A 26,429-nucleotide genomic window follows, 5' to 3' on the forward strand; every position below is an offset into this window, starting at 1 on the left:
CTCACACCCCTGCTCCTCCACTACGGCCTTGCCGTCGCACCCCACCCTCCCCCCTCCCCCTCCCCCCGACCGCAGGCGTCCAGACAGGCGGCTCATCCACCCAGGGCGACAGCGATGATGATGTCAAAGTGAGAGTGTCAGTGTTGGGCCCCAGTGATCCTCTTCGGAGAGGTTAGGGAGCTCTCTCCCTCTCTCTGTTTGTCTGTGTTTATGTGTGTTCCTCTGAAGTCACAGGACTATATCCTGAAGGGTTGGGGACCTGAGAAGAGAGAGATACATAAGATCAACACACTCCGAACAGTAGATTCTAACAGAGAATTAACATAATGTTAAAGGGAGATTAGGTGTCAATCATTCTTATTCATATAGGATTGGGATCGTTTTGTAAACAGATTTAGGGCTCCAATCTATCCGTATCTCAGAAGTTTAGCTTTACAGCGAGACTGAAATTTAGAGGCAATGTTCCCACGTTAGCGGAGACTGCATTCACACTACAGGTGGCATATGTCTGCTCAATCGAAAATGACCTTTTACATTTTTATCGAGCTATCTGTAGCACTTCAGCGATCCAGATTGAATAGAGCCTATAGTTTGGACGACAAATACTTTCATGTAACAGATCAGTAACTTTGATGTATGATAGTTTCATTTTTGGGTGAAGTGTTCCTCTACTGTTACCAAGAAGTAACTTTGATAGAACATTGACACAGCATAACATCCCAGTGCTGTCATTTACCATTCTGGTAGAGTCTATCCAGGCCGGCTGTCTGTCTGCTGCAGTTCTTTGGGTCGTCAGTATGTCAGTACAGTTCATGCACACATACTACACACTCATCTCTAACACACACTATAAACTCTACTCTCTTTCTCAGCTGCTGCTCTTGACTGCCCATCACTTCTAAAGAGAGAGAGAAAGAGAAAGCACAAAGGGGGTGGGGGGGGGGCGAGAGAGCCAGAGAGTGAGAGAAAAGGAGGAAGAGGGAGATGGACAGCCATTAACAGGACAGCCGTGATGTTTGACTAGAAGGTTACACACACATACACACACACACACATTGTGACTTTACAATCCCAAACAGGGAAAGAGAAGTGTGTGAATAACCAGCAGAGGGAGGCAGAGAAATGATGAATAGAGTCCGATTCTGTTTGGTGGAGAGGGAGAGATGGATAGAGAGATGGAGGGATAGAGAGATGGAGGGATAGAGAGATTGAGGGATAGAGAGATGGAGGGATAGGGAGATGGAGGGATAGAGAGATGGAGGGATAGAGAGATGGAGGGATGGAGAGATAGAGAGATGGAGGGATAGAGAGATGGAGGGATAGAGAGATGGAGGGATGTATACAAAAGAAACACAGTAAGACCTTGTGAAAAAAAATGAAAAGCCAAATGAGAATGGAATGGTATCTTAAAAACCACAAACACACACAATCATTTCCATTGTCAGCAGTGTTGGGGAGTAGTGAACTACATGTAGTTCAACTAGTAATTAAAATTTAAAGAATTCGTAACTTGGTGGTGGTTGAACTAAATAAAAATCTTAGTAGTGTTTTCAAAAGTACTTTTTGCCATGTAGTGGTGCAGCTAACAGCTGGAACTACTGTACACACTACTTGTTTTGCAAAAAGATAAGAAAATATGAGTGAAAAAGGCAATTTATTTAATATTTTTTATTTCAAACCTAGCGTTAAACGTTAAACGTTTCAAACCGAACGTTTAAAAAACATGTTTCAATAAGACTTTTAATAACACTGCTAGCTTAGGTTAACTGTTTTGACCTCGAAGCATAGATAGGACACATGAAATGAATTTGCTTAATCATGCCAACACATACATTGTTTTATTGTGGCACGGTGTCAGAGTACGGAAGTCCAGAGAGGACATATGAATGAAACAATTAGTCCCATGTTATGTTGAGATCACAACTTATTTATCTCATTATCACGACATAACAAAAGTTGTTTTGTCCAGATCACAAGATAAACTATAAATAGGAGTGGACGTATTGATGAAAGATTGACAGTATGGCTAAGACGGCAGCGCATAAGTTTTTATTGATTGCTACACTAAGAGATAGTACATTTCATACTTTCATTTGTGTTTGGAGCTCATTATCAGTTTATAAATTAGAATGTTAGCAAGCTAAATGTCCCTCACCTTGAGCTAAGAGCTCTTGGGGCATCTAAACCCTTGTGGGGCATTTAAGCCATGAACGATGGCTGACAGGCAGCCCTGTCCAGGCTGTGTGCCACCACCAAGACCACAGCCAATCGCATTCAAACAACAACACAACTAACTTGACTAGTCTTGTGGTTGGGTAAGCTAGCTAGGTAGTTTTGTTAGCTAGCGAGCTTGTAATCTATCTTGTTATCTAGCTTGCTTAACTGATACAGTATGTGTATAATTGTAAGGGACACTTCATGTTTTATGGATAATATTTAAAAGTACAAAGTGGGTGAGCTCCATTCCTGACAGGCTGATCAGATTCAATTTCAGCCTCAGTGCTTGATCAGATACAGTAGCAGCCTCAGAGGCTGATAAATCAGGATTCTGCCCTTTTGGCTGTTTCATGGGTGAAGCTCCTTGTAGGCAGATTAGCAGTCAGGGCATTATGTATATGTGACCGACCGCCTTGATTCGGTCTTATGTAGCAAAATTTGAAATTGTGTTTTTTACATTGGATAAAAGCAGAGACACAGAGCTACAAAATGGTATATCATACACTGCATTTGAGGAACAATGGGGAAGTAATTCTGCTTTGAAAATTGATAAACTCGTCAAATCAAATCAAACTTTATTTGTCACATGCGCCGAAAACAACAAGTGTAGACTTTACTGTGAAATTCTTACTTACAAGCCCTTAACCAACAGTGCAGTTCAAGAAGAGTTAAGAAAATATTGACCAAGTAGACTAAAATAAAAAGTAATAATAAAAAGTATCACAATAAGAATAACAATAACGAGGCTATATACAGAGGGCCCTGGTACCGAGTCAGTGTGCAGGCGTACAGGTTAGTTTGTACATGTAGGTGGGAGTGAAGTGACTATGCATAGATAATAAACAGAGAGTAGCAACAGTGTAGAAAAATTTAGGGGGGGTCAATGTAAATTGTCCGGTGGCCTTTTTATTAATTGTTCAGTAGTCTTATGGTTTGGGGGAAGAAGCTGTTGAGGAGTCTTAGAATTTTTAGGGCCTTCCTCTGACACTGCCTGGTGTAGAGGTCCTGGATGGCAGGAAGCTTGGCCCCAGTGATGTACTGGGCCGGTCGCCTTACGGTCAGATGCCGAGCAGTTGCCATACCAGACCGTTATGCAACCGGTCAGGATGCTCTCGATGGTGCAGCTGTAGAACCCTTTGAGGATCTGGGGACCCATGCCAAATATTTTCAGTCTCCTGGGGAAAAGATTTTGTCATGCCCTCTTCACGACTGTCTTGGCATGTTTGGACCATGATAGTTCGTTGGTGATGTGGACACCAAGGAACTTGAAACTCTCGACTCACTCCACTACAGCCCCGTTGATGTTAATGGGGGCCTGTTTGGCCCGCCTTTTCCTGTAGTCCACGATCAGCTCCTTGTCTTGCTCACATTGAGGGAGAGGTTGTTGTCCTGGCACCACACTGCCAGTTCTCTGAGCTCCTCCCTATAGGCCATCTCATCGTTGTCGGAGATCAGGCCTACCACTGTTGTGTCGTCAGCAAACTTAATGATGGTGTTGGAGTCGTGTTTGGCCACGCAGTCGTGGGTGAACAGGGAATACAGGAGGGGACTAAGTACACACCCCTGAGGGGCCCCAGTGTTAAGGATCAGCGTGGCAGACGCTATTGTTCCTACTCTTACCACCTGGGGGCGGCCCGTCAGGAAGTCCAGGATCCAGTTGCAGAGGGAGGTGTTTAGTTCCAGAGTCCTTAGCTTAGTGATGAGCTTTGAGGGCACTATGGTGTTGAACGCTGAGCTGTAGTCAATGAACAGCATTCTCACATAGGTGTTTCTTTTGTCCAGGTGAGAAAGGGCAGTGTGGAGTGCGATTGAGATTGCGTCATCTGTGGATCTGTTGGGGCGGTATGCAAATTGGAGTTGGTCTACGGTGTCTGGGAGGATGCTGTTGATATGAGCCATGACCAGCCTTTCAAAGCACTTCATGCGTGAGTGCCACGGGGCGGTAATAATTTAGGCAGGTTACCTTCACTTCTTTGGGCACAGGGACTATGGTGGTCTGCTTGAAACATGTAGGTATTACAGACTCGGTCAGGGAGAGGTTGAAAATTTCAGTGAAGTCACTTGACAGTTGGTCCGCGCATGCTTTGAGTACACGTCCTGGTAATCCGTCTGGCCCAGCAGCTTTGTGAATGTTGACCTGTTTAAAGGTTTTGTTCACATCGGCTACCGAGAGCGTTATCACACAGTCATCCAGAACAGCTGGTGCTCTCGTGCATGCTTCAGTGTTGCCTGCCTTGAAGCGAGCATAAAAGGCAATTAGCTCATCTGGTAGGCTTGCGTCACTGGGCAGCTCGTGTCTGGGTTTCCCTTTGTAATCCGTAATAGTTTTCAAGCCCTGAATTCGGAGTAGATAGCCAGAGCGAATTTACCAGCAACGTCTATTAACAGTTTTCGCAGTGACATTCTATTGAAATGGTTACTTGCATGTAGCTAACTAGCTAAACAATGAACCATAATCCCAACTCATTATGTTATAACCCTGCATGAATCTGCAGGTAGCTAACCAACCAGGTTCAATGTTAGCTAGCTAACATTAAGCTATAACTAGCAAAGCAATTGGCTCTGAGATACAAGTAATAAGATCATACACTTAACGTTAGCTAGCGAGCCAGCCAGCCAACGTTAGCTGGCTAGCTAACAGTACACTTTAACTTGAAATGAAAACGACTTTCTGTCAAAATTAGAAACGTTTAATATCTGAAAATGTAGCTAGCTAGACTATCTTACCTGTATACATCATTGGTGGATGCTTCTCCCTGTCATGGATGCCATGGTTGCCCTTAGTTTGAAGATGTAATCCAGAGGCAGGTGTTTTCTCCATCTCCTTACCTATCATACTCTAATTCCACTGATTTCAAAACTAGGTCCTTCAGAAAGTGTAGGGCAACACTTATTCAGTTCTACTACGCAATACATTAAAAAAAGCAGCGTTAGACAGGATTACCTACACATACTGACCAAATAGATTGAAACGTGCTATATGGCAGACCAATCTGAACTCATCTCTCGACATGTCCAGCCCACTCTTTATCTCAGCCAATCAGGTCTAGTGGGAAGGTTGCTTGCTTTTTCTGTGGCTTAACCAACTAGGCTCGTAATTTAACAATTGTATTCATATTTACAGATGGCATACAAGTATTAAGGCACATGAAAGTTTGCATATTCTTGAAGGAATTTCTGCCAAAACAATTGTACAACTTTCGATTTAAAAAAAATAAAAGTTCATGTTCAAATGGCCCTCTTGTGAAATAGTGACCTGCGACATACGCCTAGTTTCCTGAAACGAGTCACATAAGATCAAGACTGGGTGCACTCTATTCCTGGCAGGCTGATCAGATTCAATAGCAGCCGCAAAGGCTGATAAGTCAGGAGCTCACCCACTGTAAATATAAATATTATCCACAAAACAGGAAGTGTCCCTTTACAATCCCTTTACAATTATACACATATCAGTTATGCAAGCTAACAACCAGCATAGATAACTAGCTAACAAGACCACCCTGCTAAGTAGCTAGCTCACAAGACTAGTGAAGTTAGCTGTGTTGTTCCTTGTATGCGATTGGCTATAGTCTTCTGGGCCATACGCAGCCTGGGAAACACAATTGCCTGTCAGGCATCATTCAGGGCTTAAATGCCCTGCATTGCAATCAAAGCACCCGCAGGGCTCCTCGATGAAATGGTTATCATGCATCTGAAAAAATTGATGGATGATAGGTGGTACTTTTGATTATCTCGTGATCTCGACAAAACAACTTCTGTTATGTCGTGATCATGAGATGAATAAGTTGTGATCTCGACATAAAGATTTTTTCAAATTTTATTTAAATTCTTGTTTCCTCGCTAGACTTCCGTATCAGTGAAATTCGAACATATGATCTTCTGTTCTCTATCCATGGAATCAGTCTACTGCGCCACTAGGATGGAGTTAGCATGCCATGTTTTCTTAACTCATACAAAGCTGTCCTTTTAGTCTATTCAAACAGACTCCATTTCAAAGGAAACCAGCACTCATTAAGATCAGGTGTGGCCAATTAGTGGACGTGGCCAACACACCTGAACACACTTAACAAGATCGAAGATAGAGAGAGTTTTGTTGTAGAGCTACGGAGAGCATGCTCTCGAAGATGGCGATGGGAAGTCGAGGGAACAAGGTGTCGGACTTGGGCCTCCCGAATGGAGCAGTGGTCTAAGGCACTGCATCGCAGTGCTAGCTGTGCCACTAGAGATCCTGGTTTGAGTCCAGGCTCTGACACAGCCGGCCGCTACCAGGAGACCCATGGGGCGGTGCACAATTGGCCCAGTGTCGTCTGGGTTAGGCAAGGATGGCAAGGATGTTCTTGTCGGCAAGGATGTTCTTGTCCTATCGTGCATTAGCGACTCCTGTGGCGGGCCGGGTGCAATGCACGCTGATATGGTCGCCAGGTGCATAGTGGTTCCTCTGACGCATTGGTGCATCTGGCTTCCGAGTTAAGCGGGCATTGTGTCAAGAAGCAGTGTGGCTTGGCTGGGTTGTGTTTCGGAGGACGCACGGCTCTCGACCTTCGACTCTCCCGAGTCTGTACGGGAGTTCTAGCGATGGGACAAGACTGTAACTACCAATTGGGTAGAAAAAGGGGTAAAATAAATAAATAAATAAGGTGTCTGACTTATCAGGCTTTGGGTCAATGAAGAGATGGAAGGACGTGGGTTACGAGTTTGAAGACGATGACGCCAGCAACGGAGGGAGGAAGAGTGAGGGGAATACTGGATGGACTGCTATAATTTAAGCTATAATTTAAGTTAGGGTTAGCCGTCTACGGCTCAGCGTGAACATTCATCTCAGGGACCTGTAAATATTGATCATGGAGGGAGGGATGAAACTGGGGAAGAACATGGGAACATGGAGTCCGACAGTAAAAGTGAAATGGATCCTAATGTATACTGAACAAAAATATAAACGCAACATGTAAAGTGTTAGTCCCATGTTTTATGAGCTGAAATAAAAGATCCCAGATTTTTTTCATACAGACAAAAGGCTTATTTCTCTCATATTTTGTGCACGAATTTGTAAACATCCCTGTTAGTGAGCATTTCTCATTCGCCAAGATAATCCATCCACCTGACAGGTGTGGCATACCAAGAAGCTGATTAAACAGCATGATCATTACACAGGTGCTGGGGACAATAAAAGGCCACTCTAAAATGTGCAGTTTTGTCACACAACACAATGCCACAGATGTCAAAAATGTTGATGGAGTGCACAATTGGCATGCTGACTGCAAGAAATTCCACTAGAGCTGTTGTCAGAGAATTTAATGTTAATTTCTCTACAATAAGCCGCCTCCAACGACGTTTTAGAGAATTTGGCAGTACGTCCAAACGGCCTCACAACCACAGACCACGTGTAACCACACCAGCCCAGGACCTCCACATCCGGCTTCTTCACCTGCGGGATCATCTGAGACCAGCCACCCAGACAGCTGGTGAAACTGAGAAGATTTTCTGTCTGTAATAAACCCCTTTTGTGGGGAAAAACTCATTCTAATTATCAGGGACTGGCTCCCCAGTGGGTGGGCCTATGCCCTCCCAGGCCCACCCATGGCTGCGCCCCTGCTCAGTCATGTAAAATCCATAGATTAGGGCCTAATGAATTTATTTCAATTGACTGATTTCCTTATATGAACTGTAACTCAGTAACATAATTTTAAATTGTTGCATGTTGCTTTTATATTTCTGTTCAGTATATACAGGGCATTCGGAACCCTTTTTCACCTTTTCCACATTTTGCTACGTAACAGCCTTATTCTAAAATGTTTTTTTCCTCATCAATTTACACACAGTACCCCATAATTAACAAAAACAGATTTTTGGGGGTGAAATTCAAAAAATCTCCCTTTACTCAGGACATTGTTGAAGCACCTTTGGCAGTGATTACAGCCTCAGGTCTTCTTGGGTATGATACATATACATCTGTATTTGGGGAGTTTCTCCCATTCTTCTCTGCAGATACTCTCAAGCTCTGTCAGGTTGGATGGGGAGCATCGCTTTACAGCAATTTTCAGAGATGTTAGATCGTGTTCAAGTCTGCGCTCTGGCTGGACCACTCAAGGACATTCAGCAACTTGTCCCGAAGCCACTCCTGCATTGTCTTGGCTCTGTGCTTAGGGTCGTTGTCCTGTTGGAAGGTGAGCCTTCGCCCCCAGTCTAAGGTCCCGAGCGCTCAGAAGCATGTTTTCATCAAGGATCTCTCTGTAATTTGCGCCGTTCATCTTTCCCTTGATCCTGACTAGTCTCCCAGTCCCTGCCGCTGAAAAACATCCCCACAGCATGATGCTGCCACCACCATGCTTCACTGTAGGGATCTTTTTATTTTACTTTTATTTAACTAGGCAAGTCAGTTAAGAACAAATCCTTATTTACAACGACAGCCTTGGAACAGTGGGTTAACTGCCTTGTTCAGGGGCAGAATGTCAGATTTTCACCTAGTCAGCTCAGGGATTTGATCTAGCAACCTTTCGGTTACTGGCCTAACACTCTAACCACATAGGCTACCTGCCACCCCATATATGGATGGTGCCAGGTTTCCTCCAGATGTGACGCTTGGCATTCAGGCAAAGAGTTCAGTCTTGGTTTCATCAGACCAGAGAATCTTGTTTCTCATGGTCTGAGAGTCCTTTAGGTACCTTTTGGCAAACTCCAAGTGGGCTGTCATGTGCCTTTTACTGAGGAGTGGCTTCTGTCTGGTCACTCTACCATAAAGGCCTGATTGGTGGAGTTCTGCAGAGATGGTTGTCCTTTTGGAAGGTTCTCCCATCTCCACAGAGGAACTCTGAGACTCTGTCAGAGTGACCATCGGATTCTTGGTTACCTCCCTGACAAAGGCCCTTCTCCCCCGATTGCTCAGTTTGGCCAGGCGGACAGCTCTAGGAAGAGTCTTCCATTTAAGAATGATGGAGGCAACTGTGTTCTTGGGGACATTGCTGCATAAATGTTTTGGTATCCTTCCCCAGATCTGTGCCTCGACACAATCCTGTCTCTACAGACAATTCCTTCGACCTCATGGCTTGTTTTATTTTTACATGCACTGTCATCTGTGGGACCTTATATAGACCGGTTTGTGCCTTTCCAAATCATGTCCAATCAATTGAATTTACCACAGGTGGACTCCAATCAAGTTGTAGAAACATCTCAAGGATGATCAATGGAAACAGGATGCACCTGAGCTCAATTTCGAGTCTCATAGCAAAGGGTCTGAATACTTATGTGAAAGGTATTTCTGTTTTTTATTTGTAATAAGATTGATGAGGGGCGGCAGGTAGCCTAGTGGTTAGAGCGTTGGGCCAGTAACCGAAAGGTTGCAAGATCAAATCCCTGAGCTGACAAGGTAAAACTCTGTCGTTCTGCCCCTCAACAAGGCAGTTAACCCACTGTTCCTAGGCCGTCATTGAAATAAGAATTTGTTCTTAACTGACTTGCATAGTTAAATAAAGGTAAAAAATGAAGGGGGAACATTATTTTATCCATTTTAGAATAAGGCAGTAATGTAACAAAATGTAAAAAAGTCAAGGGGTCTGAAGATTTTCTGAATGCACTGTATATTTCCAGGCTTGAGGTCGATGAGGAGAGTTACCCCACAGAAAAAGAAGAAGACCATAAGAAGAGTGAAGAAAGCAGATGATAAGTTTGAATCTGATGAAGCTAGCAACGAGGGAGACAGTGTGTTGAGGAAGATTGGTGTCAAGTACAACCAGAATGAGCTATACTCCAGACCGAGCTGATTCAGAGGGGTTGGGTTAAATGCGGAAGACATATTTCGGTTGAATGCAATCAGTTGTGCAACTGACTAGGTATCCCCTTTCTCTGTAATGGAAGAGAATGAGGATGAATTATCTGAAGTGGCAAGTGTGGTGAAGATCTCGATGGTCATGATAAAGATGAATCTGGTCCAGTAGGAATGAAATCTTTGGAGAAAGTGGACCCCTGCCTTTTGGCTGACCCATAAGTAGTGTCAGGTTGGGTGGAAAAAGGAGTTGGGTACTATTGAATCGGTGAAGATAACCTGAAGTGGATTTGTGGTGTTTTTTTTTGTTGGTGTTTCTTCCGCAAAGGGGGAGCAGGCGCTCCGCATCACGTGGAACAGGACAAGACCTGTTACTTGGGGTGATTACTGGGGTAGTGGTAATGGTGCAGGTGGATCAACTGAAGTTGAAGATTCCAGGTGTCTGTGACGCCCGCCATTTGGTGCGACACAAACCCGGTGGCAAGCGTTGTGAAACAGTAGAATCACTCTCTGTCCTTTTGAGTTTTGATGTTGAGTCGTTACCCGACAAAGTAATGTTACGAAATATCAGTTATCCTGTACGAGCTTTTATGCCAAACCCATTATGTGTTTTCAGGTACCAAGCTCACGGTCATGCCGCAGCAGTGTGTAGGAGGGAAATTCCTAGATTTGAGAAGTGTGCAGGAGGGAATGGGACAAAGGAATGTGTAGTATCGGTGAAAGAAGCGGTATGTGTTAATTGTAGGGATGCCCATGTTACTGGGGATCAGAAGTGTCCGGTGCGAGAGGCAGGTTGAGGTTGCCAGGGTCAGAGTTGTACAGGTGTCGTATGCTGAGGCAGTGAAGAAAGTAGAAGAAGATGGGTCAAGTGTGAGGGATCCTAAGAGGCTCCTGGTGAGTAGGAGACTTTTGTCAGTGCAGAGTGATAGGTCTACAAATGAAATGTGCTTCAGTAATGTTGGCTTTGTAGCATTCATTGTCATGGTTATCAACTGTACTGCAGGAATCGAAGTCACCGAATATAGTGTTGTGGTGGCAGGTGCAGAGAAGTACTTGGGATTACGAGATTTTATTGCAGAAGAGTTACGGGGTAGTGGTAGTGTACCGTCCTCCCAGGCAGTCAGCCTGGTGTAGGATTAGATGGGGTCAAAATTGTGGAATGGGATGGTGGGTTTTAATGAGTGTAAGGTTAAGTTGGCAGGATAATTCTTTCCCTTTTCCCCTTTTTGTATTCAAAGAATGTCCTAAGAATGTTATTTAAAAACACATACATTCTGTTCTCAGCAGCTACAAAACGCTTTTCTTCTTCTTTGGTGGGGTTAAACGGTGGTTTGGCATCCAATATTAATGGTACATTACCGCCACCAACTCCAGTCCAGTTGGTGGCAATAGTGCACCATTAATATTACATGCCAACCACCGTTAAACCCCACCGAAGAAGAAGAAAAGCGTTTTGTAGCTGCTGAGAACAGAATGTATGTGTTTTTAAATAACATTCTTAGGACATTCTTTGAATGTACTAATGTTTTTCTTGTGGTTTTTATGGAAAGTTTTCTTAATGTTCTGAGAACATGACTAAGGTAACCTGCAGAAAACATTATGTTGAAGTACTGAAATTCCCACAGAATGTTGTTTCTGAAAGTTTGACATTCCCACAGAAGAACGTAGTTTCTTAACGTTCTCTGAACAATTTGAGAACATGACTTTATATAGAACCATAAGGAAACGTTATGCTGTAGTACTGACATTCCCACTAAGAAACATATGGTTCTCAGAACGTTATGTGCTAACGGGCTGCTAAGATAAATTGCACATTATGTTAACACCTGACCCCAGAGTGATCTGTTCTTGGAATTTGTAGTCTATGACATTTCAGATTTAGATATATTTTTTCCCAAGTAGCTTGGATGTAGTGAACTACTTAAACAAATTACAATTCTTAAGGGTTGCTTTAGTGTAGTTTAACTTCTTCTAGTGTGAAGTAATTGGTAGTTTGGTAAACTATGATTTTAGAGTAGCTTCCCTAACATTGATCGTCAGCCAGCCTTCCTTTCCAACATATGGCTCTGATTATAGTACAGAGGGAGAGAGAGCAACTTGACAGAGGGGGTGGGGGTAGAGGGAGTAGAGAGAGAGAAAGAGAGAGCAACACAGAGGTTATGAAGGGGAGAAGAAAGAGAGAAAGGGAAAGAGAAGTTTGGGGTTGCATACAAGGAACAACATCTACATTCCTGGCAAAACTGGGACGCACACACACACACACTCTCACAAAGACACAATAACACCCATAGATCTTTTACAACTTTCAATGCCCTATGTGCACCCACTGGGGAGCCAGGCCCACCCAATCAGATTGTTTTTTTCATACTCTTTACTTGTCAGTGTTCCAAACGGGACATGATTTGTCTTTTTACCTAAACATGCAAATACTATCAGATATAATTCATAGCAAGCAGTGCACTGGAATGACAGTCACTCTCATGGGATGGGTGGCAAAAAATAACTAACTGAAAGCCACACCCCCAATAATCCATTAATATGTCTGCATATGTCACTGTGCTTCTATGGCTATATGCACCATGACACTGCCTACTTCATTTGTTCATTTAGCAAACAAGACAACTCATAATCCAGTGCCTTTATCACAATAAACACACATATATTTCAGTTTTAATGAGCTTTATGGTAAAATGTGTAGAATTGTAGGAAATTAGCTGTTTCACCCCAAAAAATGAATTTTTGGCATTCATTTTTTGGCCCACACAAATTTCTGCGTGCCCACCAACACATTTCTGGCTATGGTACTACTTCTGTGTCATCTTGACCCGTCTCCCTGTCCTTTAACACTGTCTCTCCCTCTCCTTCCTTCCTTCCTTCCTCTCTCTCACTGGCCCTCCCTTCATCTCTCTCGGTCTCTCTTCCCCTCTCTCTCACTCTCTAATTAACAGTATTCATTAATGAAGGTTCTATCCGGCCAGAGACAGGAAGGAGCCTAACCTCGGGACACAAGTTTTAATTACACACACACACACACACACACACACACACACACACACACACACACACACACACACACACACACACACACACACACACACACACACACACACACACACACACACACACACACACACACACACAGTAATCTACACACAGCCTCTGTGCTCCATGGGGTTTATCGAAACACCCAGACTTGGCCGGCCAATCAAAAACTCCTTCCTATACTTGTTGTCCTATCAAACTCCCCCACATGTCATTCACTACCAATCAGCTGAAGCCGCTCGCCATGGCATCTAAACATCAGCTCAGATGAGTTCAAGTAGTGTGAATGTTGATTGAACGTTGTTTGAAGCCCTTGATCCAATGAGTCAGGTGTGCTAGTTCTGGAATCGAACAAATATGTGCCACGTCTGGGGGTCCCATGACAGGGTTTGGAAACACCTTGTTGACGAGTGTCAGTCTGACAGAGGCAGAGCATCAGATCTCTAACCCATCTATCATTTCAGACACATCCGTTCTACACATCGAAGGGGGTTGGAGGCAAAGGAAAAACAAATAAGTGCTCCCAAATATAACAATATGCATTTCATAAATATTACAAAAGTGTATAAATAAGGCGTATTGAACACGTCTGTAAAACCTCAATGAGGACATAGCAAATGTTCATTAGTCATTGGGTACATCGTAACGAACAACGTCAGAGTAATCTACAATAGGCACATATTTCATGTTCAAATTCACAACATGTCCATGTGGGCTCTGTTATGTCGGTAAAACCACCCGCTCTCTCAAACAGAGAATTAGTGAACATAAAAAAGTTCAATCAGGAGAAACGACAGGGATTATCCAGTCGCTGTACATTTCAATGACCTGAAGCATGACATTTCCACCTTTAGATTTTGTGGCATAGAGAAAGTTAAGATATCAGACAGGGGAGGGGATATTAATAATACTCTGAGTAAAAGAGAATGTTTTGGGATTTTCACCCTCCAGACATTATTTCCTAAAGGACTTAATGATGAAATGCCTCTGTATGTTATGTTGTGAATTTGAACATGAAATATGTGCCTATTGTAGATTACTCTGACGTTGTTCGTACGATGTACCCAATGACTAATGAAAACTTGCTATGTCCTCATTGAGGTTTTACAGACGTGTTCAATACGCCTTATTTATACACTTTTGTAATATTTATGAAATGCATATTGTTATATTTGGTAGCACTTATTTGTTTTTCCTTTGCCTCCAACCCCCTTCGATGTGTAGAACGGATGTGGGTGGGGCCAGGTCTACATAAGGGTGCAAATTTCAAAAAATCACAAAAGCTCTGACGAAGGCCGTGAGGCCGATACGTAAGCTTATTAAATATCGGTGATACTATCAAGAGCAGTGTGCGGTTTCCTTTTTCCTTCATCTTGTTCAATTGTTGCCATGCACCTGCAAATACGATTGCTCAGATGTGCGAGTGCCTTTTGAATTTTGAGAATCACAATAGTAAAATACACAAGGTGCAATTTCTAAATTTGGTTGCGCACCAGCAGTTTTTCTCTGATGTCAGTCATACTGCAGGTGGTAGTCATACTGCAGGTGGTAGTCATACTGCAGGTGGTAGTCATACTGCAGGTGGTAGTCATACTGCAGGTGGTAGTCATACTGCAGGTGGTAGTCATACTGCAGGTGGTAGTCATACTGCAGGTGGTAGTCATACTGCAGGTGGCGGGCCAAAGCCCAAAAACGTGAAGTTGATCGATCCCCGGCGAGGGAGGAGCAGATTTTTTGTATATGACAGTAAAACATTCTTATGATGACTATAACATTTGTTGGCACCATCAATTCTTGCACATTTTCTCATAAAAAGTATATCAACATTCTGTCTGCTTAGGCAAATTTGCCGAACTGCTAAATTTGGAACCAATCAGAACTCCCGTACATACCCTTCGTGATGAAGGCAGCCAATGGCCTGATTCTATCCAGGATGTAAACACAGCGGAGCCTCTGGTGAAAACAACAAACTGCTGTCTGATGAAGAGGAACAGATTTTGTATTTATGATGGATCCCCATTAGCTGCTGCCAAGGCAGCCGCTACTCTTCCTGGGATGCGGCAAAATTAAGGCAGTTATACAATTTTAAAACATTACAATACATTCATTACAGAATTCACAACACACTGTGTGCCCTCAGGCTCATACTCCACTACCGCATACAGTTGAAGTCGGAAGTTTACATACACCTTAGCCAAATACATTTAAACTCAGTTTTTCACAATTCCTGACATTCAATCCTAGTAAAAATTCCCTGTCTTAGGTCAGTTAGGATCACCAATTTATTTTAAGAATGTGAAATGTCAGAATAATAGTAGAGAGAATGATTTGGTTCAGCTTTTATATCTTTTAACACATTCCCAGTGGGTCAGAAGTTTACATACACTCAATTAGTATTTGATAGCATTGCCTTTAAATTGTTTAACTTGGATCAAACGTTTCGAGTAGCCTTCCACAAGCTTCTCACAATAAGTTGGGTGAATTTTGGCCCATTCCTCCTGACAGAGCTGGTGTAACTGAGTCAGGTTTGTAGGCCTCCTTGCTCGCACACGCTTTTTCAGTTCTGCCCACAAATTGTCTATAGGATTGAGGTCAGGGCTTTGTGATGGCCACTCCAATACCTTGACTTTGTTGTCCTTAAGCCATTTTTCCACAACTTTGGAAGTATGCTTGGGGTCATTGTCCATTTGGAAGACCCATTTGCGACCAAACTTTAACTTCCTGACTGATGTCTTGAGATGTTGCTTCAATATATCCACATCATTTTCCTCCCTCATGATGCCATCTATTTTGTGAAGTGCACCAGTCCCTCCTGCAGCAAAGCACCCCCACAACATGATGCTGCCACCCCTGTGCTATTAAGGTTGGGATGGTATTCTTCGTCTTGCAAGTCTGCCCCTTTTTCCTCCAAACATAACAATGGTCATTATGGCCAAACAATTCTATTTTTCTATTCAGACCAGAGGACATTTCTCAAAAAAGTACAATCTTTGTCCCCATGTGCAGTTGCAAACCGTAGTCTGGCTTTTTTATGGCGGTTTTGGAGCAGTGGCTTCTTCCGTGCTGAGAGGCCTTTCAGGTTATGTCGATATAGGACTCGTCTTACTGTGGATATAGATACTTTTGTACCTGTTTCCTCCAGCATTTTCACAAGGTCCTTTGCTGTTGTTCTGGGATTGATTTGCACTTTTCGCACCAAAGTACATTAATCTCTAGGAGACAGAACGTGTCTTCTTCCTGAGCGGTATGATGACTGCGTGGTCCCATGGTGTTTATACTTGCGTACTATTGTTGGTGCAGATGAACGTGGTACCTTCAGGCATTTGGAAATTGCTCCCAAGGATGAACCAGACTTGTGGAGTACTACAATTCTTTTATGAGGTCTTGGCTGATTTCTTTTGATTTTCCCATGATGTCAAGCAAAGAGGCACTGAGTTTGATGTAAGGTAACATCATAAAGTGGCGTTTGTTATTTGTCAGTATGAATGAAATTACTGGGTCCTGCCTTGATGACTGTAATAGATTTACACTACTTGTCCTATAGATTTTTGTAGTCTTAAATGATTACTTGGAACTAACTAAAATGCTCCTTGTCTCGGAATGACATGCTAGCTATTGATAAAGCTATCTGCTCCTGCTAGCTAGCAACAAATCTACTTGTTGTAACTAGCTAACTAACTAGAAAGCTAGCTACATTACTAAGGTTGCTGTGTTCTAAGTTGGGAGTCATTTTACAGTTTGCACTGATGGTATCACGTTTCTATGACTAAATAGTTTGATTACAATTTTTTTTAAATACTTTACCTGATAGCAGTTTGTCAGACGGATTGATTCCGATAACGTGATTGGCAGACGACGTGATCAGCAGAGATAGTACCATGGATAGTACACGAGTTTTGATTGGTTTAGAGTTTAATACTTGGTTGTGTTTGCCTGTCAAGGTTAGCAAACATAAAAGTATCTTTAAAAAATGTGCAAGAATTAATTAACATTGCCAACAAATAGAAATGTGTTCAGAATAAACAAACATACACAATATGTAAAAACCAGCTCCTCCCTCAACAGAGATCGATCATCTCGAAAACTAAAGCAGATAGCTTGCTACGGCCCACCCCGTATCACTGATAGTCACTCAATTAGCCCATGTCAGCAAACTTTTTTAGATCGGGAAGTTAGTCTAGCCAACTATCTAAACTTGTTGTAATCAGCAAAAGGCTAGGGCCAGCTCTGACTGCATGTGTGGGTATGGATGTGGGTACGCAGCTACTGTGGCCCCTCATGATGAGTTCCGATTTTATGTGGCCCCCACCCCCATCAAAGTTGCCCATCCCTGCTCTACATCAATATCTGTTTCTACGTCACATTGAACTGCACTAACACTTCAGACACACTCAATGATCCAGACACTGTGTGTGTGTGTGTGTGTGTGTGTGTGTGTGTGTGTGTGTGTGTGTGTGTGTGTGTGTGTGTGTGTGTGTGTGTGTGTGTGTGTGTGTGTGTGTGTGTGTGTGTGTGTGTGTGTGTGTGTGTGTGTGTGTGTGGAAAAGCACTCAGCTCTAACGGGTGTGCAGTTGTTGCTAAGAGACAGGCAGCAGCCAAAACTGAGGGAGAGATGAATTGAAATTGAGAGAAATAGAGAGGCAGAGAGAGGGGGGTACATAGGGAAAGTAAAGGGGCAGGGAGAGAGTGGTGTAAGGAGTTAAGAGAGAGAGAAAAAGAGTGAGGTTTATATAAAGATGGGCAAGCAAGCTGAAGAGAGAGAGAGAGAGAGAGAACAAGTGAACTAGACAGAGAAGGAGAGAGGGGGTGGAGAAAGAGATACAGAGAGTCGGGGTGAGTGAGTTTGAGATAAAGAAAGCGATGGTGGAAGGAACGAGCAGAAAAGAGGGAGAAGGGGAGAGAGGGATAGAGAGAGGGTCCCGAAAATTGGAGAGGGGAGAAAGAGAGGTAAGTGGGTCAGGAGGTACACAGAAACTCACCTGTCTACCGCCCCCTAACCTTTCAACAACCTAAACGCAACCTTTAAACGATCCATAAATAACCTAAACACAACCCTCCCACAACCTATACACAACTAACCACAACCTCCAGACAGCACAAACACAACCACAATATGACCTTTGCATACAACAACCCCATATCCTCCAGAAAACCCCAATCCCTCTCACAAAACCCAACTAATATGGTAAACTCTAAGTAATATGGTACCGATTCACTTTGCCGTCTGATAGGCTACATAGAATTTTTCTCCAATCCTTATAGATCTACAGATCTAGGGGGCTTGGGGGGGTTGTCACTAGTTACCACAGCTAAATCAAATCAAATTTTTACATCGGCAGATGTCACAAAGTGCTAATACAGAAACCCAGCATAAAACCCCAAACAGCAAGCAATGCAGATGTAGAAGCACGGTGGCATGGGAAAACTACCTAGAAAGGCAGGAACCTAGGAAGAAACCCACAGAGGAACCAGGCTCTGAGGGGTGGCCTGTCCTCCTCTGGCTGTGCCCGGTGGAGATTATAAGAGTACATGGCCATTAAGGCCAGATCGTTCTTCAAGATATTCAAACATTCATAGATGACCAGCAGCTACAATTTATCTTATTAAAATCAGATTTTAAACCTGACCTCAACCCTAAAATTAACCTCACTGCTAAATGTATGCCTAACCCTAACCTTAAATTAAGAACAAAAAGCACATTTTTGTTTTTATGAATTTGTACAATATAGACCATTTTGTGGTAACTAGTAGAAACCAGGCATGGGGTTCGCTTACATAATGTGTCACCCTTCATTCACAACCTCTAATTAAACCCTCAATACCTACACAACCTTAACCCAACTCCCACACAACCTAGAGAACCCTCAGACAACCATCACACAATGTCTGCTTTATATATTATGTGAAGCCTCATGGGACAATTGCATTCACAATATAGTACACCAATACAGTTTACTATGACTATAACTGAGGAACAGGTAGAAGAAGTATTCTACTCCCCCTCTCGTCCCTTACCCTCTACCCCCACACATACCCAGTCCACTCCTCTTCTTCACTAAATGCTCTCTCTCTCTACCTACCCTCACTCTTCCACTTCTCTCCCTCTGCTATATTTCTCCCCTCCTTCCCTTTGCTGTCTTCCTCTCTCTCTTCTTCCCTCTCTCCCTACCGCCCTCCCCTCTCTCCACTACCTCCTGTCTCCCCTCTCCTCCTCTCTCCCTCTCTCTCTCCCCTTGTTTCTCTCTCTCTCTCTCTCATCCCCAGCCGCAGGAAATTCCTAATGATCTTCATCATCAGTCTGTGTTCAACACTACCTCCAGCCAAGAGCACATACTGTACACGCACACAGACACACACATACACATATGCACACTCACAGACACTCACAGACACACACATACACATATGCACACACACACACTCACAGACACACACATACACATATGCACACACACACACACACTCACAGACACACACATACACATACATACACATATGCACACACACACTCACAGACACACACATACACATATGCACATACACACTCACAGACACACACATACACATATGCACATACACACTCACAGACACACACACAGCACATTGCATACACAAAAGAGGTTAATGCACAGACAAACTGAAGCAAACACCAGACTACACTGGCTCAGCTTTTCTCTCTCTATGTCTCTCTCTCTTCTAATCCCCTCTCTCTTTCTAATGTTGTTTCTACAGGAACCTACATGCTGTAGCTAGTTATTTTAAGACAAGAACCGTACGAGCCCTTTCCCCTGCTCCCCCCACCACCACTCCCTCTGCTACAACCTCTCTCACACACTCCCCCACCTATCCTCTCTCCCCTCCCCCTCCTCCCTCCACATCCATCCTCCGCTCTCCCCTTTGCCTGCCCCCCTCTCTTCTTCCCCCCACCTCTTCTCCCTCCCTCCCTCCTCTTTCTCTCTCCTCCAGGCAGTTTCCTGGCTCTGTTGATGGCCGCCCCTCAGTCGGTCATGTGACGAATAGCGGCAGCTGGGAGCAGCCAGGAGTGCACACGCACACACACATGCACATACACTGCACACACACAGTCAGACCTTGAGGCCAGTGTTTTGGAGAGGGGGCTCTGTACTGCGGCCTGACTTCCTGACTCCTCCCTCTGTTCCACAGTTGCCGTGGGTTACTGCTGCAGCTCCGGTTGCCAAGGAGAAGGCTGCTGGCTGTTTGAACAACAATGGCCGTGAACATTCCAACTGTAGGTACTGTCTCTCACACACACACACTCACCAGAGAACACACACACTTAAGAACGCACATAGCTACACACACACAAACACACATATTCATGTGACACGTAGAAACATGCGCACACACAAACACACACTAATGTACAGTATCTCCATCCAAATCCTGATCCCACATATTCAAACTTAAATAACCCCTCCAACCAAACTCACACACTCTCTCCCTCAGATGATTGTTGAAAGGATAAGAGTACCCCTTCTCTCTGTCAGTCTATCAGACGCTTTCTCAATCCATCTCTGTGGTCTCTTCTCTCTCTCCACCCATCCTCCTCCGTGTCTGCCCCCCTCTTTCTTTCCAGGAGCCTGAGTGTGCAGTGCATTCATCCATCTTCCCCCACCCCGTCTTCCTTATCTCTCTCTCACCTTCTCTCTCTCTCCTTCTCCTCTCTTGCCCTCACTCTCCTTCTTCTTTCTCTCTCTTTCCTTCTCCTCTATCTCTCTCATTTTCCTCTGTCTCTCTCTTTCTCTCTCTGAGGAAGTGTGTAATCCCAAGGGACAAAAAGCTCCCTACCTTCCAGCTGAGAAGGGGGGAGGAAGAGGGAAAGAGAGGGACATAGAGAGGACTGGGTTGGAAGAGAGAGAGAAACACAGTGGGAAGAGAGGGGGGAAGGGAGAGAGAGGGAAAACTATCATCATTAGGATTCCTAGAGCAGAACCTTTAGCTCTGTTGTGTTAATGATGCGACAATGTTACAGGAATGTCAAATGAATGTATTTTAAACATTTTAAAATCTGTCACCTTTCTGATCATCTGCTTCATCTTTTTGTGAACACACATCTACACATAAATGTCATCTTTTTCCTGAGTTCCAGTGTGTGTAATCAATACACAAATGAGACTCTGTGTGTGTGCATGTGTGTGTGTCAAAAGAGAGAGAAAGATATAGAGAGAGCAGAGGTCTGTGTGAAGGTGTGTATGAGAGAGAGTGAAGGTGTGTGTGTGAAGGTGTGTGTATGAGAGAGAGTGAAGGTGTGTGTGTGAAGGTGTGTATGAGAGAGAGTGAAGGTGTGTGTGTGAAGGTGTGTATGAGAGAGAGTGAAGGTGTGTGTATGAGAGAGAGTGAAGGTGTGTGTGTGTGAAGGTATGGGTGAAAGTGTTTCTCGTCTTTAATAATTGAACTGATTCTGTCCAGCTTGTTAGTGAGGTAGACACACACTTTCTATCCCTCTTTTTCTCTGCCGGCTCTCTTCTCTGTCTCTCCCTCTTTCCCTCTCTCCCCCCCTCTCACTCAGACACACACACAAATGCCCCCCCCCCCCCCCCCATCTCCAATCAGAGGTTAGGGGTCATATAGCATCAAACCAGCTGTGTGAGAGGGGGGGGTGAGAGGGAGAGAGCCAGGAGTGGCCCGAGAAATGTAATTAGTAGAGAGAAAGCGAGAGCTATGTGAATGCATTGTGTGGGAGTTGATATTATATAGACTAAACAGACAGACAGACAGACAGACAGACAGACAGACAGACAGACAGACAGACAGACAGACAGTAAATAAATAAATAAATAAAGCAGAAAGAGCCCCTGAGAACCCCACAAATATAAGAGAAGGATATTAATAGTCCGATTGGCGAGTTATGAAAGTATACTGCAACATAAATGTGCCCTAGGACTTCTCAATGGTCTGGAGCTTAGCCAGAACAAAGTATACTCAACCTGCCTCAGGGGGAAATAATGCAAACTACACTACAACTAGCTAGACTAGAGAACCACAGAACTACAACTAGCTAGACTAGAACCAGAACCACAATTAGCTAGACTAGAGAACCACAGAACTACAACTAGCTAGACTAGAACCAGAACTACAACTAGCTAGACTAGAGAACTACAGAACTACAACTAGCTAGACTACAGAACCACAGAACTACAACTAGCTAGACTAGAACCAGAACTACAACTAGCTAGACTAGAGAACTACAGAACTACAACTAGCTAGACTAGAACCAGCACCACAATTAGCTAGACTAGAGAACCACAGAACTACAACTAGCTAGACTAGAACCAGAACCACAATTAGCTAGACTAGAGAACCACAGAACTACAACTAGCTAGACTAGAACCAGAACCACAACTAGCTAGACTAGAGAACCACAGAACTACAACTAGCTAGACTAGAACCAGAAACACATCTAGCTGGACTAGAACCACAACCGCAACTAGCTGGACTAGAACCAAAACCACAACTAGCTGGACTAGAACCACAACCACAACTAGCTGGACTAGAACCAAAACCACAACTAGCTGGACTAGAACCACAACCACAACTAGCTGGACTAGAACCAAAACCACAACTAGCTGGACTAGAACCACAACCACAACTAGCTGGACTAGAACCAAAACCACAACTAGCTGGACTAGAACCACAACCACAACTAGCTGGACTAGAACCACAACCACAACTAGCTGGACTAGAACCAAAACCACAACTACAACTAGCTGGACTAGAACCAGAACCACAACTAGCTAGACTAGAACCAAAACCACAACTACAACTAGCTGGACTAGAACCAGAACCAAAACTAGCTGGACTAGAACCACAACTAGCTGGAGTAGACCCAGAACTAGAACTACACCTATCTGGACTAGAACCAGAACCAAAACTAGCTGGACTAGAACCACAACCACAACTAGCTGGACTAGAACCAGAACCAGAACTCTGAGTGGGAGGGTCATGACCTTCAGTTAGAAAGTGTGTTTGTATGTGTCAGTGTGCATGCTGTCAGTTCCATCCCCATAGCTACTTCTGAAACTAGGAAGTCTGGCAGGGCCTGCTGATAGGCTGAGAAAGGAGACAGATGATTGGTTGAGCTGTGGCTGTCATATCAGCAGAGTGTATCTGCAGCACCACACACACGCTCTCTCTCTCTATCATACACTCATACACGCACTCCAGCCAAACAAATACATGAAGCAGTCCAAGACCAACATTCAAAGTAAAATGTTCAATATAGATATGTAAGAATGTGTGTGTTGACTACTGACCTGGCTAATAGGGTTAAGGACAGAAATAACATCAGCTGAGATACAAGGCCGTTTCTATGACTACCACCACCACACACAGGTACACAATAGGCCTATGCTGTTATATGTTGTGCAATGACACACACACACACAGACTTCTCTCTCTTTAATACCTCTTGCTCAGCATCTGTCAGCATCCCACAGACACGTGCACATGGAAAGGATGTGCATGTCAAAAAGGGCCATGAATAAAATGACACTGTCACAACACAGACACTGGCCCTAGGCGCCCCCCCCCATCGGGTAATAATCATGCACCACCATGAGCTCTGTGTCTCGAGGCTGATGTGGGCGTCACTCATTCAACGCACCGGGCGGTTCGTGCCTATACGGGATGAACGCGTCAGGACAGCTCAATTTGTTACCGGGGGATTATAGCCCCGGCTTTACAGGGGAACGGGATGACGTCTCTCGCGCTTTAATTACAGTAAACATCTGTCGGAGCGCGCCCTGAGCTCGCGCCACAGCAGCGCCACAGCACGTACCGAATGTTATATGTAGGTGGAGACCGACGGTGAATCTAGCCTACCTGAGAGAGTCTCAGTGACGGATCCGGTCCTGTGTGAATGTGTGTTTGTATGGTAGACATCTTCGCTTTCACAACGAACCAGCATATACACACAATCGGCCCTGCATGGAGATGCTTCCTTAACAATAGCCTTAGCCTTAACTCGTGTGTGTGTGTCACCATCACTAATGAGAGAGGAGCCCACCTCAGCCATAGCGGCAGACTGACCCAGTGCACGAATTCCCTTTATAACGGCACCGACGAGGTTAATACAAATTCCTTCAATAAAAAAAATGCAGCGGTGCCGCGCGCATCTGGCAGCGCCGCTAGAACTGTCCGGTATGCAAATATGAGTTGTGTACACAGATAGACACTGCATGCGCACTCACCGAGAGAGGCTCGTTGCTGCAGCGGGGCTTCTCTTCTCTCGTCGTGCGGATCACTGAGTTCTCGGTAATATCACAGCTGCCACTGCTGGCGCACAGCATTTTCCGTTCATTCCTACCGTTAACGTCGTTGTCTGTCTCCTCTCCGTGCTTCGCGCGCATCTGTGTGTCTGCGTGCAGGGCTCCACCACATAAAACCGTTTCTCTAAAAACAAGCTGGTCTACATCAACAGCAGAACCCTGGAAACGGAGGAAGGTAAAATATAAAGAAGAGAAGGGGAAATTGACGGGGGGGGGGGGCGTATATCCCCTTCTGCACGCAAGAACGCGAACACTCCTCAAACCCCGCGGTAACGATCCCGTGGCAGACAGGGGTGGGACAGACGTTCCTAGGAGAAAAGGAAGGAAATAACCAAATCTTTCTTCCGTTTTTATCTCTCCGCGATATCCCCCTTTCTCTCTCTGTCTCTCTCTCACACACAGTGCAATCTCGCCTCTCTCGTTTCTCGCCAGATGTGCCTGTCTGTCAGTCCCATCCAGGGACCCGTAGCTGTCCTCGGTTCTACGGATAAAAGGTCTGGGAAGTGTAGTTCTTTTTTTTGTTATCAGAAACTGTTGTCTGGGTTACGCAATGCAGACGTGGGCGAGAGGAGTCAGAGAAAGATGGAGAGAAGGAGTTGGACACTGACTTGAGTCAGTTCTATAATTAAGCATTAAGTCGAGGGGTTATATTGGCCATTATAAACTGTGTGGTTCCAGCCCTGAATGCTGATTGGCTGATAGTCGTGGTATATTTTTTATTTTATTTAACCAGGAAGGGCTCATTGAGATTTAAAATATATTTTTCAAGGGCGTCCTGGCCAAGATAGGCAGCACCAAGTCATTACAAAAATTACAGACAAACAACATGAAAAACTACAAGTAATCTAGTAAAAAAAAACATATAATTCACAAGAGTATAACAAAATCAAAAACAGCAAATTAAAAACATTGACAGGTCAGGGAATCAGTCTCAAGATCATTCATCAGTGATTTAAAAATACTAATCGGGACAAGTTCTTCCAGTTTAAAAGCATTTTGTAAGGCGTTCCAAGACGATGGCGCAGAGTACATAAAAGCCCTTTTACCAAATTCAGTTCGGACATTTGGAACAGTTAGCAGGATAAAGTCCAGCAAACGAAGAGAGTACCCACCACATTTCTAAACAATAAAAATGCCCAAATAAAAAGGTAGTAAACCCAAAATGGCTTTGTAAATAAAAGTATATACCAGTGACTAGAGAAGGCCAGCCAACCCTGGTATACAAAGTGCAGTGGTGCGTATGGGTTTTGCAGTTTAAAATACATCTCAAAGTGCCATGGTAAAGGGTGTCAATTGATCTCAAACACTGAGCGGAAGCATTCAAATATAAAATATACGCATAGTCTAGTAAAGGCATAAATGTAGCTGATACTAGCCTCCTTCTGGCTTCAAAAGAAAAACAGGCCTTATTCCTAAAATAAAATCCCAATTTCAGCCTCAATTTTTTTGTAAATTGTTGAATATGCAATTTAAAAGATAGGCCGTCATCAATTAAAATTCCAAGATATTTATATGAGGTTACAACCTCAATCTCCTTGCCCTGACAGGTAGTAATAGGTGAAAGGTTCAGAGGTCTATTTCTTGCTTTAGAAAACACCATTAGTTTAGTTTTGTCAGTATTGAGGATAAGCTTCAATTGACACAAGGTATGTTGAACAGTATAAAAAGCAGTTTGCAAGTTCTGGAAAGCTTTTGTAAGAGACGAGGCACAACAGTAAATAACAGTAACATCAGCATAAAAATGAAGTTGCGCATTTTGGACATTTTTGTCTAAATCATTGATATAAATAGTGAATACGAGAGAACCAAGTACAGAGCCTTGGGGCACACCATTAAAGACAGACAATTTAACAGACATAAGCCCTTCAAATTGAGTGCACTGAGTTCTATCAGACAGATAGTTAGCAAACCATGCGACTGCATGCTCCGAAAGACCGACACTCAACAATCTCTGCCTTAGTATAGCATGATCAACTGTATCAAAAGCCAGAGAGATAAATAAAAAGTGAGACACAGTGCTGTTTTTTGTCAAGGACTTCAGTGATATCATTTAAAACCTTCATGGCTGCTGTAATTGTGCTATGCTTCTTCCTGAAGCCCGATTGGTACATTGATAAAATAGA

The 26,429-nt window shown here is 43.8% G+C and overlaps 1 long non-coding RNA gene across 1 annotated transcript; it reads right to left on the reverse strand.

Moving 5' to 3' along the window:
* Window positions 1-68: 68 nt before the first annotated feature.
* Window positions 69-24,772, reverse strand: LOC139554996 (uncharacterized). Its single transcript, XR_011670922.1, has 3 exons — window positions 24,229-24,772; window positions 737-898; window positions 69-259 (listed from the first exon to the last, which is right to left on the reverse strand). It is a non-coding gene; the product is annotated as an uncharacterized lncRNA (long non-coding RNA).
* Between the last annotated feature and the right edge of the window lie 1,657 nt (window positions 24,773-26,429).

Source organism: Salvelinus alpinus, chromosome 26 (genome assembly GCF_045679555.1).
Source record: "Salvelinus alpinus chromosome 26, SLU_Salpinus.1, whole genome shotgun sequence".
Classification (NCBI taxonomy): domain Eukaryota; kingdom Metazoa; phylum Chordata; class Actinopteri; order Salmoniformes; family Salmonidae; genus Salvelinus; species Salvelinus alpinus.